A 17882-nucleotide genomic window follows, 5' to 3' on the forward strand; every position below is an offset into this window, starting at 1 on the left:
GAGTCTTGGTGAAACAGGTGGGTTGTGACAACAACACAAATTGTGACTTGTGATTCATAAAATTCACAGTGGCTATGGGTACAAGTTTTCAAAAATTCTGAAAAAATCTTAAATTGTGGTATTTATTCCTTTAATTCTTCCAGTAATCCTTTGGGGTAGTTGCTATAAAATCTTCCTGTTTTATAGAGCACAAAGAGATTAAGTGACTTGCTCAAGGCCAAACAACATGAAGCTAAAATTCAAAACCTAGCCAGTCAGGTTTCAGAGTCTATCCACTACACTTAGCTCTCATGGCATTAAAAAAGGCAAAGCATTTGGATACTTTGGCACTATAAATATCATTAGTAACTGCAGTTGTCCACTGGGGAACTCTGGGCTCAATAGTCATTCAGACAGGTAAGACCTGATCAGGTCGCGTTTGGCATCAGATTGACATAGAAGAATATTGCATAGGAAACAGCATGACAGCAGAGCAATGCCTGGCTCTTGCAGGATTCCTGGGGCTTGTGTTTGGTCCATGAGTGACAGCTCAGGTATGTGAGAATGAGACTCACAAAGGTGGTTGCAGAGCTACTCTGGTGTATTAGTTTCCTGTGGCTTCTGTAACAGATAACTTTAAACTGGGTGATTGAAAACACAGAAATTTATTCTTTCACAGTTGTAAAGGCTAGAAGTTCGAAATAAATGTGTTGGCAGGGCCATATTCCTGGAGGCTCAAGTGGAGAATCAGTTCCTTGCCTTTTTCCACCTTCTAGTGGCTGGTCTTAACATCACTGTCTACTTTGTGTGCCTGAAAACTCCTGCTATCTTATAAAAGGACACATACGATTGCATTTGGGGCCCACCCAGATAATGCAGGACAAGAGCCTCCTTTCAGGATCCTTATCTCAATCCCATCTTTTTACCAGATAAGGTAATATTTTTTTTTTCGGCCTATCATACTTGGTTTAGAAACACCCTCCCTTGCCCCATCACCTCCAAATAGGAACCAGTATCTTTTTTAACAGTATTGTGGTCATACTTTCCATGTTTTCTCTGTAGAGATATGCTCAGTTAAATAGTATTCTGAGGAAATCCCAAAGCTGTGGCATCCTAGCAGATATTTATAGTTCATTTGCAGTTCTCTGACTCTAGATTTATTTCATTAATCAGGGATAATTTTCACCATAATCAGTGTTACTACTACAGGTTGAGTATCCCTTATTCGAAATGCTTGGGACCAAAAGTGTTTCGGATTTTGGAATATTTGCATATGCACAAAGAGAGATCTTGGGGATGGAACGTTAAGTCTAAACATGAAATTCATTTATGTTTTACATGCACTTTATATACATAGCCTGCAGGTAATTTTATATAAGATTTTAAATAATTTTGTTAAATGAAATTTTGGCAGTGACCCGTCATGAGGCCAGGCGTGGAATTTTCCACTTGTGGCATCATGTCATTGCTCAAAACATTTTGGACTTAGCAGCATTTTGGATTTAGGATTAGGGATGCTCAGCCTGTAACACAACTGACATACAGCCTTTATCAGGCTTTAGAAGTAAAGGATGTCAAGGACAAATTTGTCCATAGAAGAGAAGGGTTTTGTTAACCCTTCGCATATTATTTAGGATACACTATGATTACTATAGATTGTGTTAGAACTTTTCATGATTTACTGATCCTATCCTAGGCATTGGGAGTAGTAGTGAGTTTGATGATACACTGACTTTTTTTTTTTTTTAAGTGAGGGTGTGGCATTATAAGATTTATGTTTTAGATTTTGTAGATACTGAAATGATACTATAACCCTGAATAGTAGGGAGGAGATGTTTTCAATGGATTGGAGAAACATAAATTTTAAGATTTTTGGTTTGGAGCAAGTGGATTAACATGAAAGAAGGAACAGGAGAGTTATGGGCATACCTTGCTTTATTGTGCTTTGCATATATGTATATATGTAAACAAATGGAAGGTATGTGGCAGTCCTGTGTATCGCAAATCTGTTGGAACCATTTTTCCAACATCATGTGCTCACTCTGACTCTGAGTCACATTTTGGTAATTCTCACACTATTTCAAGCTTTTTCATTATTGTTATATCTATTATGATGATCTTTTATCAGTGACCTTTGATGTTACTATTGTAATTGTTTTGGGGCACCATGAACCGTGCCCATGTGCAACAGTAAACTTAATTAATAAATATGTATGTGTTCTGACTGCTCTACTGACTGGCCATTCCCTGGTCTCTCTCCCTCTCCTCTCCTATTCCCTGAGACACAGTATTGAAATTAGGCCAGTGAATAACCCTGTGGTGGCCTCTGAGTATTCAAGTGAAAGAAAGAGTTGAACATTTCTCACTTTGAGATCAAAGCTAGAAATGATTAAGCTTAGTGAGGAAGGCCAAGATAGAAGCCAAGATAGGCTGAAAGCTAGGCCTCTTACACCAAACAGCAGAGTTGTGAATGCAGAGGAAACTTTGTTTGTTTTTAAAGAGACAGGGTCTCACTTTGTTGCCCAGGCTGGAGTGCAGTGGCATGATATGGTGTAAGCTGGGCCTCTTATACCAAACAGCCAAGTTGTGAATGCAAAGGAAACTTTGTTTTTGAAGAGACAGGGTCTCACTTTGTTGCCCAGACTGGAGTGCAGTGGCATGATCTTGGCTCACTGCAGCCTCAAGCTCCTGGGCTCAAGCCATCTTCCTACCTCAGTCTCTCAAGTTCCAGGGATGACAGGTACCCAGCTATTTTCATTTTTGTGGAGATGGGGTCTTGCTATGTTGTCTAGGCTGGTTTCAAACTCCTGACCTCAAGCCATCCCTTTGCCTTGGCCTCACAAAGTGTTGGGATTACAGGCATGAACCACCGCACCTGACTGAAAACATTCTTGAAGGGAATTAAAAGTGCTACTCCAGTGAACACATGAAAGATAAGGAAGCAGAACAGCCTCACTGCTGACATAGTGAAGTTTGAGTGGTTTGGTGGAAAATCGAACCAGCCACAGCATTCCCTTAAGCCAAAGTCAAACCCAGAGCAAGGCTCTTAGTTCTCTTTAATTCTGTGAAGTCTGAGAGAGGTGAGGAAGCTGCAGAAGAAAAGATTGAAACTAGCAGAGGTTGGTTCATGAGGTTTAAGGAAAGAAGCTATCTCCATAATATAAAAGTGCAAGGTGAGGTAGCAAGTGCTAATGGAGAAGTGTAGCAGGTTATCCAGAAGATCTAGCTAAGATCATTCATCAATGATCTACACTGCGCTAAACAGATTTTCCATCTATATGAAACAGCCTTCTATTGGAAGAAGATGCCATGTAGGACTTTGATAGCTAGAGGAAAAGTGAAGGCTTAGCTTCAGAACTTCAAGGGACAGCCTGACTCTTTTGTTAGGAGCTAATGCCGCTGGTGATTTTAGGTTGAAGCAATTGCTCATTTACCATTCAGAAAATCCTAGGGACCTTTTTGAATTATCTACTCTACCTATACTTTATAAGTGAAACAGCAAAGCCTAGATTACCGCACATCTGTTTACAGCATAGTTTACTGAATATTAGTCCACTGTTGATACCTACTGCTCAGAAAAATTCTTTTCAAAATATTACTGCTTATTGACAATGCACTTGTTTCCCAAGAGCTCTGGTGGAGTTACATAAGGAGATGAATGTTGTTTTCATGCCTGCTAGCACACCATCCATTATGCAACCCATAGATCAAGGACTAATTTTGACTTTCAAGTCTTATTATGTAAGTGATACATTTTGTAAGGCTATATGACTGCCATAGATAGTGATTCCGCTCATGGATCAGGGCAAAGTAAATAAAAAACCTTCTGGGAAGGATTCACCATTCTCAATGCCATTGAGAACACTTGTGATTCATGGGATGAGATTAAAATACCCACATTAGCAGGAGTTTGGGAGAAGTTGATTTCAACCCTCATGGATGACTTTGAAGAGTTCTAGACTTGAGCAGAAGTAGTAAATGCAGATGTGGTAGAAATAGCAAAAGAATCAAAATTATAAGTGAAGCCTGAAGATGTGATTGAATTGCTGCCATCTCATGATAAAACTTGAATGGAGGAGTTGCTTCTTATGGATGAGCAAAGAAGGTGGTTTCTTGAGGTGGAACTCACTCCTGGTGAAGATGCTGTGAACATTGTGGAAATGACAACAAAGGGTTTAGGATATTATGTAAACTTAGTTAACAGATTAGTGGCAGGGTTTGAGAGAACTGACTCCAGTTTTGAAAGAAGTTCTACCGTGAGTAATACGCTTTCAAACAGCATCACATGCTACCAAGAAACCTTTCATAAAAGGAAGAGTCAACCCATGAGGCAAACTTCATTGTTGTCCTAAGAAACTGCTACAGCCACCCTGACCTTCAGCAACCATGATCAGTTAGCAGCCACCGACATTGAGTCAGGACCCTCCACCAGCAAAAAAGATTACAACTTGCTGAAGGCTCAGATGATTTTTAAATTAGGTATGTGCGTTTTCTTTGACTAAATGCTATTGCATGTGTAATAGACTGTTGAGTATTGTTAACAAAACTTTTGTATGCACTGGGAAACCAAAAAATTCATGTGACTCGCTTTGTTGTGATAATTCTATTGGGGTGGTCTCCAGTTGTCCCCAAAGTATGCCTGTACTATCAGTTATTACTGATGTCAACAAAAATTCTTTTTTGTTTGTTTTGAGATGGAGTCTCACTCTGTTGCCCAGGCTGGAGGGCAGTGGCATGATCTCAGCTCACTGCAAGCTCTGCTTCCTGGGTTCAAGCAATTCTAGTGCCTCAGCCTCCCTGGTAGCTGGGATTACAGGTGTGCACCACCATGCCCGGCCAATTTTTGTATTTTAAGTAGAGACGAGATTTTCATCATGTTGGCCAGGCTGATCTTGAACTCCTGACCTCAAGTGATTCGTCCGCCTCAGCCTCCCAAAGTGCTGAGATTACAGGCATGAGCCACCATGCCTGGCTGATGTCAACACAATTATACATTATCAAAAAATTACATTCATTGATATCACCACCAATCTCATCAGAAAAAACTTTAAGTTTTGGGAAGCTGTCAAGCTCACAGTAGTGGTTGGTTGAAGTTTTCCAAAATTCTGATTTTTGCTTCATATCTCTAATTTGATCATTGGCAGTAAATATTGTTATTTGCTTTTCTTTAAGTGATAGGCTCATTACACCCATTTTTGAGAATATATCTTCTAACTACCCAAATCTGGATAGACGTATTTTGTCATTCTTACGAGTCAAAATGATGCTCCATGAAAAAAGAGGCCAGCTCACTTAATTAACTAATCATTGCACAAAAATGCTTTTAAGTTCCCATTCTGTTACACAGCTTATTAATACAACATGTACTCGGCAAGGTACGGTGGCTCATGCCTGTAATCCCAGCACTTTGGGAGGCCGAGGTGGGCGGATCACCTGAGGTCAGGAGTTGGAGACCAGCCTGACCAACATGGAGAAACCCCATCTCTACTAAAAATACAAAAATTAACCAGGCGTGGTGGCATATGCCTGTAATCCCAGCTACTCGGGAGGCTGGGGGAGGAGAATCGCTTGAATCCGGGAGGCGGAGAGGTTGCGGTAAACTGAGATTATGCCGCTGCACTCCAGCCTGGGCAATAAGAGCGAAACTCTGTCTCAAATAAAAAAAAAATAAACAACATGTACTCAAGGGTACTCAACATGTACTCAAGACTTCATTTAATAAAACAACTTTTTTACTGTTTTGTTGAGGATATTCTTAGATGAAACTGGCATTTTCTTTAAAAAAAAAAATGAGTGGTGGTGAAGAATATCATGATTACTGTAGTGTTTAGCTCTGTTTGATTTTTGCTAGGATGCCAGCAGTTTTGCTCACCATTGCTTTTGTATCAGTTCAAATAACATCTTAATATTAATGAAAATAGTTTTGACCTAGCAGACCTCTTGAAAGGGTTTTGGAGACCCCAGTTGTCTGTGAATCATACTTTGAGAACAGCTGCCTTAGGGATTACAGCATGTATTTTTGACTTATCAAAGTCTAGTTGGTACTTCTGCCCTTTTCCTAGGCAATACAAGATTCTTAGAGCCTTTACCCCTCCCCTCTTCCATCATTGCTGTATATATGAATTCTGTACCAGTTTTTTTTTTTTTTTTTTAGACAGAGTCTCACTCTGTTGCCCAGGCTGGAGTGCAGTGGCACGATCTCGGCTCACTGCAAGCTCCGCCTCCCGGGTTCACGCCATTCTCCTGCCCCAGCCTCCTGAGTAGCTGGGACTACAGATGCCTGCCACGATGTCCAGCTAATTTTTTTTGTATTTTTAGTAGAGACGGGGTTTCACCGTGTTAGCCAGGATGATCGCCACCTCCTGACCTTGTGATCCGCCCGCCTCGGCCTCAAGTGCTGGGATTACAGGCGTGAGCCACTGTGCCTGGCAATTCTGTACCAGTTTTAAACACAAGTTATCTTTAATGTTGTTACCCATGTATTTAACACACCCCCCACCCCCGCTTTTTGCTTGCCGTTTCTTCCTGTATCACTGACCTTTTGAGATACGTCTTTTCTGCATGTGAGTCTGCTGTGTTTATATATCTGAAAATATATTCTTTTTGAGAGGGAGTCTCGCTCTGGCCCAGGCTGGAGTGCAGTGGCTGTGATCTCGGCTCACTGCAAGCTCCGCCTCCCGGGTTCACGCCATTTTCCTGCCTCAGCCTCCCGAGTAGCTGGGATTTACAGGCGCCCGCCACCATGCCTGGCTGTGTTTTTGTATTTTTAGTAGAGACGGGATTTCACCGTGGTAGCCAGGATGGTCTCGATCTCCTGACCTCGTGATCCGCCCACCTAGGCCTTCCAAAGTGCTGGGATTACAGGCGTGAGCCACCGCTCCCGGCCTGAAAATATTTTTATCACACTTTCATGAGGTATGTGTTGAGAGGTTCTTTTTTTGGGGGGGGGGGGGGGCGGTGGAATTCGAGCATATGAACTTCCAGTTCTACCACCATTTGTTGAAAGACTGCCTTTTTTTTTTTTTTTTTTTTTTTTTTTTTTTTGAGATGGAGTCTCTCTCTGTCGCCCAGGCTGGAGTGCAGTGGCTGTGATCTTGGCTCACTGCAACCTCTGCCTCCTGGGTTCAAGCGATTCTCCTGCCTCAGCCTCCCGAGTAGCTGGGATTACAGGCGTGCGACACCACGCCCGGCTAATTTTTGTATTTTTAGTAGAGACGAGGTTTCACCATGTTGGCCAGGATGGTGTCCATCTCTTGACCTCGTGATGCACCTGCATTGGCCTCCCAAAGTGCTGGGATTTCAGGTGTGAGCCATCGTGCCTGGCCTTTTTTTTTTTTTTTTTTTAAGAAATTGTCTTTGCACATTGTCAAAAACCAGTTGGCTGTATTTCTGAGGGTCAGTTTCTGGGTTCTCTGTCTTCTGTTGATCTGTATCTTCTGTTGATCTGTATGTTTGTCTTTTCACGAATACCATACTGCCTTGATTGTTATAGCTTACTGTATTAAGTCTTGAAATTGGGTAATATATATTCTTTGGCTTTGTTCTTTTTCATAATTGTTTTGGCTATTCTAGTTCCTTTGCCTTTCTGCTTGCTGATATATACAAAAAGGCTCACTGAGATTTTGATTATGATAGCCTTTATATGTCTCTATAAGAACATATACATAAAAATTAGGGGGGATTGATATTAACAATGAGTTTTCCACATGTAGATCCTGCACGTATTTTGCTAGATTTATACCTAAGTACTCCTTTCTTCCAAGGGTCGGGACAGATGTTACTGTAAATTTTTTTTTTTTTAATTTCAAATTCCAATTGTTCATTACTAGTATATTGGAATATAATTGACTATTGTATATTCACCATGAATATTACACTTATCAGTTCTAGTATTTTCTTTAATTTCAACTTTTAACTTGCCACAGTCTATCTTCAAATAATATTTATACTATGTCATGTGTGGAATGGACCTTACAAGAGTATACTTCATTTCTCTCATTGTGGTCTTTTGTGTTGTCATACGTTTTACATCGGTGTGTGTTGTAAACCTCATAACACATTGTTACTATTTTTTTTACTTTAAACAGTCTCCTTTTAAAAAATAAACTCTTTCTGGTGTATAGTTTACATATACCGGCATACCTTGGAGATATTGGGAGTTTGGTTTGGTTCCGGACCACTGTAAGAAAGCAAATATCGCAGTAAAGTGAGTCATACAATTTTTTTGATCTCCTGGTGCATATAAAAGTTATGTTTACACTATACTGTAGTCTCTTAAGTGTGTAATAACATTATATCTAAAAAATGTGTATACCTTAATTGAAAAATAGTATTTTGTTGCTTAAAAATGCTGACACGTTTTTTAGCAATAAAATATTGTTAAGCACATGCTATTGGAAAAGTGGCGCTGATAGACTTGCCACAAACCTTCAATTTGCAAAAATTTGCAGTAAAGTGAAATGCAGTAAAATGAGGGATGCCTGTGTGTAATTTCACTCATTTTATGTATTTGATGTGTTTAGACAAATGCATATACTATGTGATCTTTTGAGACTGGCTTCATTCACTCAGCATAATGTGTTGGAGATTGACCCACGTGTTACGTCAGTAGTTCATTCCTTTTTGTTGTTAAATAGTATTCCATTGTATGGATGTACCACAGTTTGTTTATCCATTTATTCATTGAAGGATTATTTGGGTTATTTCCAGTTTTCAGTGATTATGAATAAAACTGCTATAAATATTCATTTATAGGTTTTGGTATGAGCATAACTTTAAACTTCTCTAGGTTATATATTTAGGAGTGGGATTGCTGAGTCATGTGGTAAATGTATGTTTAACTTTCTATTTAACTGCCAATCTGTGTTCTGGAGTGATTGTAATATTTTGCATTCTCACCAGCAGTGTATAAGAGTTCCACTTGTTCTGCATCCTCACTAACACTTGGTATTGTCACTTTTTGAAAATTTTAACTATTCATATAGATAATGTAGTGGTACCTCTTTATGGTTTTAATTGATTTTTGTAGCTTTACAATAGGTCTTAAAGTTAGGACATGTGGACCAGGCACAGTGGCTCACACCTGTAATCCCAGCGCTTTGAGAGGCAGAGACAGGTGCATCACTTGAGGTCAGGAGTTCGAGACCAGCCTGGCCAACATGGTGAAACCCCATTTCTTCTAAAAATACAAAAATTAGCCAGGTGTGGTGGTGGGCGCCTGTAATTCCAGCTACTCGGGAGGCTAAGGCAGGAGGATCGGTTGAACCCCAGAGGCGGAGGTTGCAGTGAGCCGAAGTTGCACCACTACACTCCAGCCTGGGCAACCGAGCGAAACTCTGTTAGGACATGTGAATTCTCTAACCCTATCATTTTTCAAAATTGTTTTGCTTATTCTAGTTTCTTTGCTTTTCCATATACATTTTACAGTCTTCTGTATCTACAAAAAAACCCTGCGGAATTTTCATTGAAATTTCATTAAATCTGTACATCACTTGGGATACTTCTCATCTTAATGCTATTGGGTCTCCCAATTTCATGAACCACAGTATCTCTCTGCACTTATTTAGGACTATTTAGGACTTCTTTGACTCTTTTCACCAGGGCTTTATAGTTCTTCTAGCATATACAGATTCTGCTGTACATATTTTGTTATATATTTCATATTTTTGGAGCTATTGTAAGTGATAAAAAATTTTGCTTCCAGTTGTTCATTGTTAGTTTATAGAAATGTAATTTATCTTTGTATGTTGACTTTGTAGCATATGTCCTTGCTAAACTCAGTTACTAGTTACAGGAGGGTATTTGGGGATAGATTTCTTGGATCAGTTGTGTTTTAAGGAGATTTTAAAAATTGAGAAAAATGTCTTATAATTAATTACCCATGAGCTACTATTTCAGGTACTCTTTATTTTGTTGTATAGATCAAGATTTCCATGTGGTATAATTTTCTTTCTGCCTGAGAATTTCTTTTAACATTTCTTAGACTAGGTTTTCTGGTGATTAATTCTTTGAGCTTTTATATATCTGAAAAAGTATACTTTCATCTTTATTTATGGAAGATATTTTTGCTGGGTATAGAATTGTAGGTTGTATGGTGCCAGTTGACATTTAGAAAAAAAAAAAAATAGGATTGTAGGTTGATAGAGCCGCCTTCCCCTCCCATTTATTAACTATAAGGGTATTGTTCCATTTTATTTCAGCTTGTATTGATTTCTCCAAGAAGTTTTCCCATACATGTGCTATATAGCCTGAAAAGTTTCTTTAGGCAGTAAGCTTGGGGTAATTTTAGAGCTCACATTCATTATTTTCTGTTTACTGTCATGTGTTCTGATATTCAGTGTCTAAAATTCTTTGTTTAGTTATTTAATTGTTATATTCAGGAGTAAATTTGGTCCCTTTTACTGCATCTTGGCCTGAAGCAGAAGTCCAAAGACTTAAGAATTTTTAATCTCGTAATGCCTTATAGAGTGGAAGATTGAGATGCCAAGAATATCACTTCAGTAATTCAAATGTATGCCTTGTGTGGAGAATGTTGGGTTTAAGGTTTCTTCTGACGCTAGTGGGTTGGTATTTATTTCACTGGTTTAAAATAAAAAATTTGAATACGAGCTTAGAGATTCAAGCTTCGTTGAAATGGTATTTTGGATGGTCAAATTTCATATTTTATATGAAAGTCTTTGAGTATTTAATGTTATAAATTATGAGTAGTTATGACAGTTTTCCTTTAAATTCGGATTTTTGGCAAAATATGATTTTAGAACTGGTTTTTCAGATGAGCTTTTTCAAGTTAGTGGAGCACATTGTTAAAACAGCCACTAATAATGAGAGATACTTAAATTTGCCCACTACTTTATTACCTTTACCCTTTCACTTCCTAAAGGAAAAACCTTCCTAGTCATATTGGAAAAATTTATAGCTGTGATAGACTGGAGCAGGGCTACCACCTAGTGGTTTAAATAGACACGGGCCCTTATGGAGTATTTGAATGTGTAATGCAACTATTTGTCCTTTGATCTTTTATTAATCAGTGAAGCATTTGTGTTTTGCTTTGTTATTCATTCTTGCTATTTGTGGATCACAGTGGCAGATCAGATTTTCTTTTCTTTCTTTTGAGATGAAGTCTTGCTCTGTTGCCCAGGCTGGAGTGCAGTGGCGCGATCTTGGCTCATTGCAACCTCTGCCTCCCAAGTGATTATCCTGCCTCAGTCTCCCGAGTAGCTGGGATTACAGGTGCACACCACCATGCCTGGCTAATTTTTGTATTTTTAGTAGAGATAGGATTTCACCATGTTGGCCAGGCTGGTCTTGAATTCCTGACCTCAAGTGAACTGCCTGCCTCAGTCTCCCAGAGTGTTGGGATTACAGGTTTGAGCCACTGCACCTGGCCCAGATTTTCCTCATTAGTATTTTTAGAAACAAATTTGATTTTTAGGAGTTCCTTATATATTCTAAATATGAATCCTTTGTTGCTACATGTGTTGAAAGTATATTTTCTCAGTCGCGGCTTGCCTTTATACTTATTTTTTTTTTATAAACATAAGTTCTGAGCATTGACGTAGTTGAATTAATCTATCAGCCTTTTTTAATGACTTGTACTTTTTGTCTAATTTTAAAGAAATCCCATGCTATCCTGATGTCAGAGCCATTTTTCCGTGTTTTCTTCTTAAGGATTTATATAGTTTCACGTTAGGGCCTTTAATAGGTTTTTTTATATGTAGGTACAGGAGTCCACTTTATTTTTTGTGTTTTTTTTTTCTCCTGTTAGAAATAACTTGCAGGCTTGCCACCACTTTTTTGTTAGGTTATTGTTTGCCAGTTGCGTTACGATTTTCCACACATACAAGTTCTGTTTCTGAGCGCTCTATTGCTAAATATATGTATTCATGCACCAGCTTTCTTGATTTCTGTATCTTTATTGTGACTCATGGTATCTGGTACAATGCTAACTTTCTTTTATGTTTGTAGTATTTTTCTGTCTTTTTTCTTTAAATCTTTCTATGTTATATTTTAGGTGTGTCTAAATTGCATAGATCTGGATTTAAAAATTTTGTTCAAAGTCTTTTTCTTAGCATATTTGTTGTGATTAAAATATTGCATTAAATAATATTCATTTAAATATATCTACATATGGATTACCTTCTTTGCTCTGCCCTTACCCTCCATCTCCCCACCAGGTATAGTGAGCTTTTGAATATAAAGACTTTTTTTGGGGGGCGGGGGGAACTGTAGGATTTCTTTTAGGCCAGGAATGTGATAGTACTGTGTTTGATTTTGGCCTATACTTTGGATTGTTATTAGTTGAAGACTATCTATAGTTAAATTGTAATCTGAAGTTTGTGTTCTACCCAGGTCAGATGAATTCAGGCTTATGGTTGTAAATCCTCAGATTATCTTTCTCTCTCTCTCTCTGTCTCTCTCTCTCTCTCTTTCTCTCTCTCTTTTTTTTTTTTTTTTTTTTGATGAGTTTCGCTCTGTCGCCCGGGCTGGAGTGCAGTGGCACGATGTCGGCGGCTCACTGCAAGCTCCACCTCCGGGGTACACGCCGTTCTCCTGCCTCAGCCGCCTGAGTAGCTGGGGTTACAGGCGCGGGCCACCATGTCTGGTTAATTTTTTGTATTTTTAGTAGAGACGGGGTTTCACCGTGTTAACCAGGATGGTCTCGATCTCCTGACCTCATGATCTGCCCACCCCGGCCTCCTAAAGTGCTGGCATTACAGGCGTGAGCCACCGCGCCCGGCCAATACTCAGATTTTCTTTTCCACTGATTGCCATCATGGATTGGCAGTTTTCTTTGTCCTTTAAGAACAGTTTTAAAATAACATTTAAAAATTGTTTTATCATTGCATTTTAGTTTTTACTTAGATTGAATGTGTTCGCTCATTGAGGCGCTCAGTGTTCTGAGGGGGTGTCTTATTTGACTCTTAGGTGGCTTTCAGGCCTTGTGTTCTGTCCCCCAAATAAGGCCCCTAAACCCAACACTAAGATTCAACAGGCTTTCAGAATGTCATACAAAAAGTCACATTGATATTCTGTCTCCAGTTCTCTTAGTTCTGGTTCCCCTGACCGCCCCCAAAGTCCATTCTTTGTAGGACTTAAGAACTTTGAACTTAAGAACTTTGTGTTGGTTGCCTGCCATTGTGTTTTATCTGACATCTTTAGTTTTCAGCACAAGGTTTCAGTGGTTGTCCTGAAGTGGAAACCCTTTCCGACTCTTCATTTTATGGCTTACATGGAAAATTGATAGTACCAATTACTGAGAGAATTTCTTGAGGGCTCTTAAGATTGGTACGTATACAAGGGCTCTGTTTGAAAGACTTTGGCTGCCCTGGCATCCTGGCTGTTTTATGCCAGCCAATGCTCTAGTGGTTAAAAGCTCTCCCTGTCTTGCCACTCCTATTACCCATTACCAGTATATTTGTTGAAGAACTTTGGTTGTAGAATATAAATTCCAGAAACAGAGCTGTGTGTGCATGGTTAAGTTTTTTAGTTCATGAGAGAAGGGGGAAATTAAAGATCTTGACTCATACCTGGCCAGTACAACATTGCACAGGGAAGAAAAATGGAATTAGGTGCTTATTTTACAGTAGAAGAAAATATTGGTAAGTGTTTACATCGGGTCAGGTTCTTGGATTTTCTAATTCTGAACTGAACCTATGTACTGTAAAGGAAATGGTGGGTGATTTTGAGAAAATAGGGAAACTTTTACATCAAAAACTCTGTAAAGAAGTCAAAGGTAAATGCAATCTGGGAAAAAATATTCTGTAACGTTATATATAGAAATCCTTTACATATAAATAGCACCTGACAGATCATTTAGGAAAAGAACTATGATGTAGTATACCGAGAACTGTGCACGATGTATGGACAAGCTGATAATTCATTAAAGAAGTAATAAACTTAGCTGGTAAATATTAGGGAAAAAGTAATGAAAAAAAACTTGAAATAAGCACTGCTAGTGGAAGGTTATATTGGTTCAGCTTTGCTGGTTGGCTTATCAGAAGCTTAAATTGTGCTTTTAATTTGACTGCGAGGAACTTACCCTAATAATAGCAAAAACTTGGTTAACAGTCAGATACTCTTCAGTAGAAACAAATTATAGTTTAACTGTTCAGTAAAATGCTGTGCAGATGTTAATTTTGAGATCTATGTGTTTTGACATGATAAACAATATATTGAATCAAATACAAATTTTATAAAACTTTATAAAATTGCATGTAAAGATTTGTACTAGGCTGGGTGCGGTGGCTCACTTCTGTAATCCTAGCACTGTGGGAGGCCGAGGCAGCTAGATCACTTGAGTTCGGGAGTTTGGGAGACCAGCTTGTTCAACGTGGCGAAACCTTGTCTCTACAAAAAAATACAAAAATTGGCCGGGCGTGGTGGTGTGTGCCTGTAGTTCCAGCTACTTGGGTGGCTGAGGCAGTAGGATCGCTTGAGCCTGGGAGGTCCAGGCTGCAGTGAACATGATGGCGCACCTCTGCACCCTAGCCTCAGTGACAAAGTGAGACCTTTCAAAAGAGATTTTTACTCTTTGCATACATGCATAGTGAAAAGTCTGAAAGGGTATATTTGGGCCTATTAAAAAGCTTTTTTAAATTTTTTATTTTAAGGCACTTATTTTGGGGGAGGATCCTTTATCATGTTGCAGTTTCTCTAGATTTAAGGTTTTTCATATGTTCAAGAAATAAATCTAAGTGCCTACATATTAGAAGTTGTGGAACTCAAGGCATATTTTCGGTGGAGCTCATGCTCATAAACTCTATCTCTTCCACCTTTTCATGCAATCTGAAGTACTTGCTTCTTCCTTTTTATGTGCATTTATTTAAAAATATGCGTAAGGCAAAGGAATGCATACTTTGCTACCAAAGATATTAATTTGAACTACATATTTGACCAGGGTACAGCAAGCAGAATAATGTAGTCTTTTACTTTCATAAAGATATGGTCTACATTAATTTTGCTCCAGGCAGGCTTTCTTTATACATGTATCTTTGGAATTCTGAGTTAAATGTGTATAGCTTAAATGACAGGCATAATGATTACTGTAAGACTGTTTCTGTCAATCTCTAGGTAAATAATAGACCAAACCTCTAGGTAAATAATAGACCCCGTGGGAGTAGCACAAGCAAATTAAATTTAAAAATAAAGGGTTATAATGCCAACCTTTTTTTTTTTATTTTGAGACGGAGTCTTGCTCTGTCACCTAGGCTGGAGTGCAGTGGTGCATCTCACTGCAAGTTCCGCCTCCCAGGTTCAAGCGATTCTTCTGCCTCTGCATTCGAGTAGCTGGGACTACAGGCACGTGCCACCACGCCCTGCTAATTTTTGTATTTTTGGTAGAGATGGGGTTTCACCATATTGGCCAGGCTGGTCTCGAACTCCTGACATCGTGATCCACCTGCCTCGGCCTCCCAAAGTGCTGGGATTACAGGCGTGAGCCACCGTGCCCGGCCTCACTAACTTTTTTATATGGAAAATCACAGGATCATTCTGAACTGAAATTATCTCTCATACTGTCCTTGGCCCCCAATTTTAAAATACACAGTTTTTTAAAGATCATTTAAGGCTTAATTTGTATTCTTAATTTGAGTAAGGAGACTTTATAATGTACTTGAATATGTTCCGTCTTTACAATGTTACATTTAGGATGCTACAAAAATACTTGGAAAATAACTTAGCTGTTGTGTCAATACAGCTTCTTTTTATTTAATGTATACCCTGGGTGTGAGTGTGTGTTTGTGTGTGTGTGTCTGTGTGTGTGAATATAGAATCCATTAATTCATGTGGTTGCATGCATCTAAGATAAAAGTTTTGGAGTTAGTAGTAAACCAGCAACTTGTTGACTGTTGAGACAGTACAGCTTAGTTTGCTTTGTTGCAGCTGTATTTGTCATTTCTTTGCTGTGGAATATGATGAAGTTTCTCTCCAAATAATCTGATCAGTCTTTTATTCTTTAATTCATAGTACCCTCCCTTCCCCCTTTTTCCTTTTTCTCCTTTTTTTTTCCTTTTTGCCTTTGTTAGATGCCCAGGCACGCCACAGCACCAGGCGTTATCAGTACCAGCTCACATTCCTTTCCTTATTCGGAAAGAGGACTTTCTAGCTCATTACAGACACCCCTTCCCCTTTCCTCTCCACTTTCTTTTACGTGCCCACCTTATCTAAAAAAATTCAAATGTTTAGCTAACTGGGATTAGTTTAGATTGTACGATCTGACCCCGGCCAGTGAGGAAAGGGTACAGGGGCAGGACTTGCATCAGGAATAAAGACTCTCTTGCCCCTTTGTTCAGGTGTGCTCTCATGGCGACTGGCCAGGGAGGCACCCCTCTGTGCAGAAGTAAAATTGCTTTGCTAAGAATCCTTTGTTCGAGTGTTCAATTTCCTTAGGATTTTGAGCGTTATTCCTAACATTTGCCAAAAATATTAAAGAGAGAAAAATCAACAACACAAGGTAAACTAAGGAGTTGTCATTCCGAAGCTGCAAAAAAGTAGGATAAAGCTGTTTATCATTTTCCAGATACATACCACACTTAGTCTGAACTGGTATATTATTTTATACATATACATATGTATATCTGTAGTAGTGTTTTATTTTTCTGTCACAGGTGTCTTTCGAATATGGGAACTTAGTTTTTTTTTGGTTGGGTTACTTTTGGATGTGTTTATGTCTGGTTTTTTAAAATTTTTTGTAATAGTGATTATTGCTTTTTATAATGATTTAAAATAAAGAGGGGTGAGAACTGAGGCTAAGTCTTGGAATGGTTTCTGAGAGCTGAGAGTTGAAATTTTATGTGTTGCTTTTCTGCTTGGTGTGGAGTTGGTGGGGAGGAGGAGCTAGTGTGTAGGACAGAAAGCTGATTATGGAGAGGGTCGTTTTTGCACTTGACTTTAGGTCCCTGGGCATGACCTGAGTCAACTACCTTACTGCTCAGAGGCTGTGAAGCCATACTGTTTGAATCCACCCTTTGCTAATTTGTAGCTTTGTGACCATGAACACAGGATTTACTTAGGCCTCAGTTTTCCTGTCAGTGAAGTAGGGATAATTACTGTAATAGGCCCCATTTCATAGTGATTGTGAGGATTAAAGAATAAGTATATGTAAGTTGCTTAGAATAGTGCTCGGTACATATCAAGAGCTCAAATATTAGCTATCAGCACTTTACTAAGTTGTCTAGTTTGATTTCAGTAGTGTAATTCTTTGAGAGTATTTTGCGATAGCAAAGTGTTTTAAATAGTTTATTTGAAAAAGAATGATTCTTCAGGTGCCAGTGATGGTTTCTTGAATGTGGAATGATGCTTGTTTACTCATTAGCATTCACCACATCCCATGAATGCAGAGGAAGTAGGTCCAAAGAGACTGAAAAATCTAGGATTGAGACTGGCATCTGTAACTTTTATTCTACCGACTCTTTTTTTTCTGAGACGGAGTTTCACTCTCATTGCCCAGGCTGGAGTGCAGTGGCGTGATCTCTGCTCACTGCAACCTCCGCCTCCCAGGTTCAAGCGAGTCTCCTGCCTCAGCCTCCTGAGTAGCTGGAATTACAGGTGCCCGCCACCACGCCCAGCTAATGTTTTGTATTTTTAGTAGAGGCAGGTTTTCATCATGTTGGCCTGGTTGGTCTCACCTCAGTCTCCCAAAGTGCTGGGATTATAGGCGCGAGCCACCACGCCTGGCCCCTCTACTGACTCTTTTGACAAAAGATGTGTATTAATTGAAAGTAGGAAAGAGAGAGACAGCGTAGAGTGACAAATGTATAAGTTCCTTTATCATCTCTAAAATGTTAGATATGGATGACGATTAACTGGTTTTCTTTTTTTCTTCCCTCCATCCTTTTTGTGTGTGTTAATGATTATTTCATTAGGCAGTTGTTTTGTTGTTGTTGTTGGTTTTGTTTTGAGACAGG

At 39.1% G+C, this 17882-nt stretch overlaps 2 protein-coding genes across 19 annotated transcripts in view; one reads left to right on the forward strand and one right to left on the reverse strand.

Moving 5' to 3' along the window:
- Positions 1-17882, reverse strand: part of FUNDC1 (FUN14 domain containing 1) — a 472293-nt gene that overhangs the window by 406130 nt on the left and 48281 nt on the right. The window lies entirely within an intron of this gene.
- The window catches only part of KDM6A (lysine demethylase 6A), a 232189-nt gene that overhangs the window by 57865 nt on the left and 156442 nt on the right, over positions 1-17882 (forward strand). The window lies entirely within an intron of this gene.

This window comes from Macaca thibetana, chromosome X (genome assembly GCF_024542745.1).
Source record: "Macaca thibetana thibetana isolate TM-01 chromosome X, ASM2454274v1, whole genome shotgun sequence".
NCBI lineage: Eukaryota > Metazoa > Chordata > Mammalia > Primates > Cercopithecidae > Macaca > Macaca thibetana.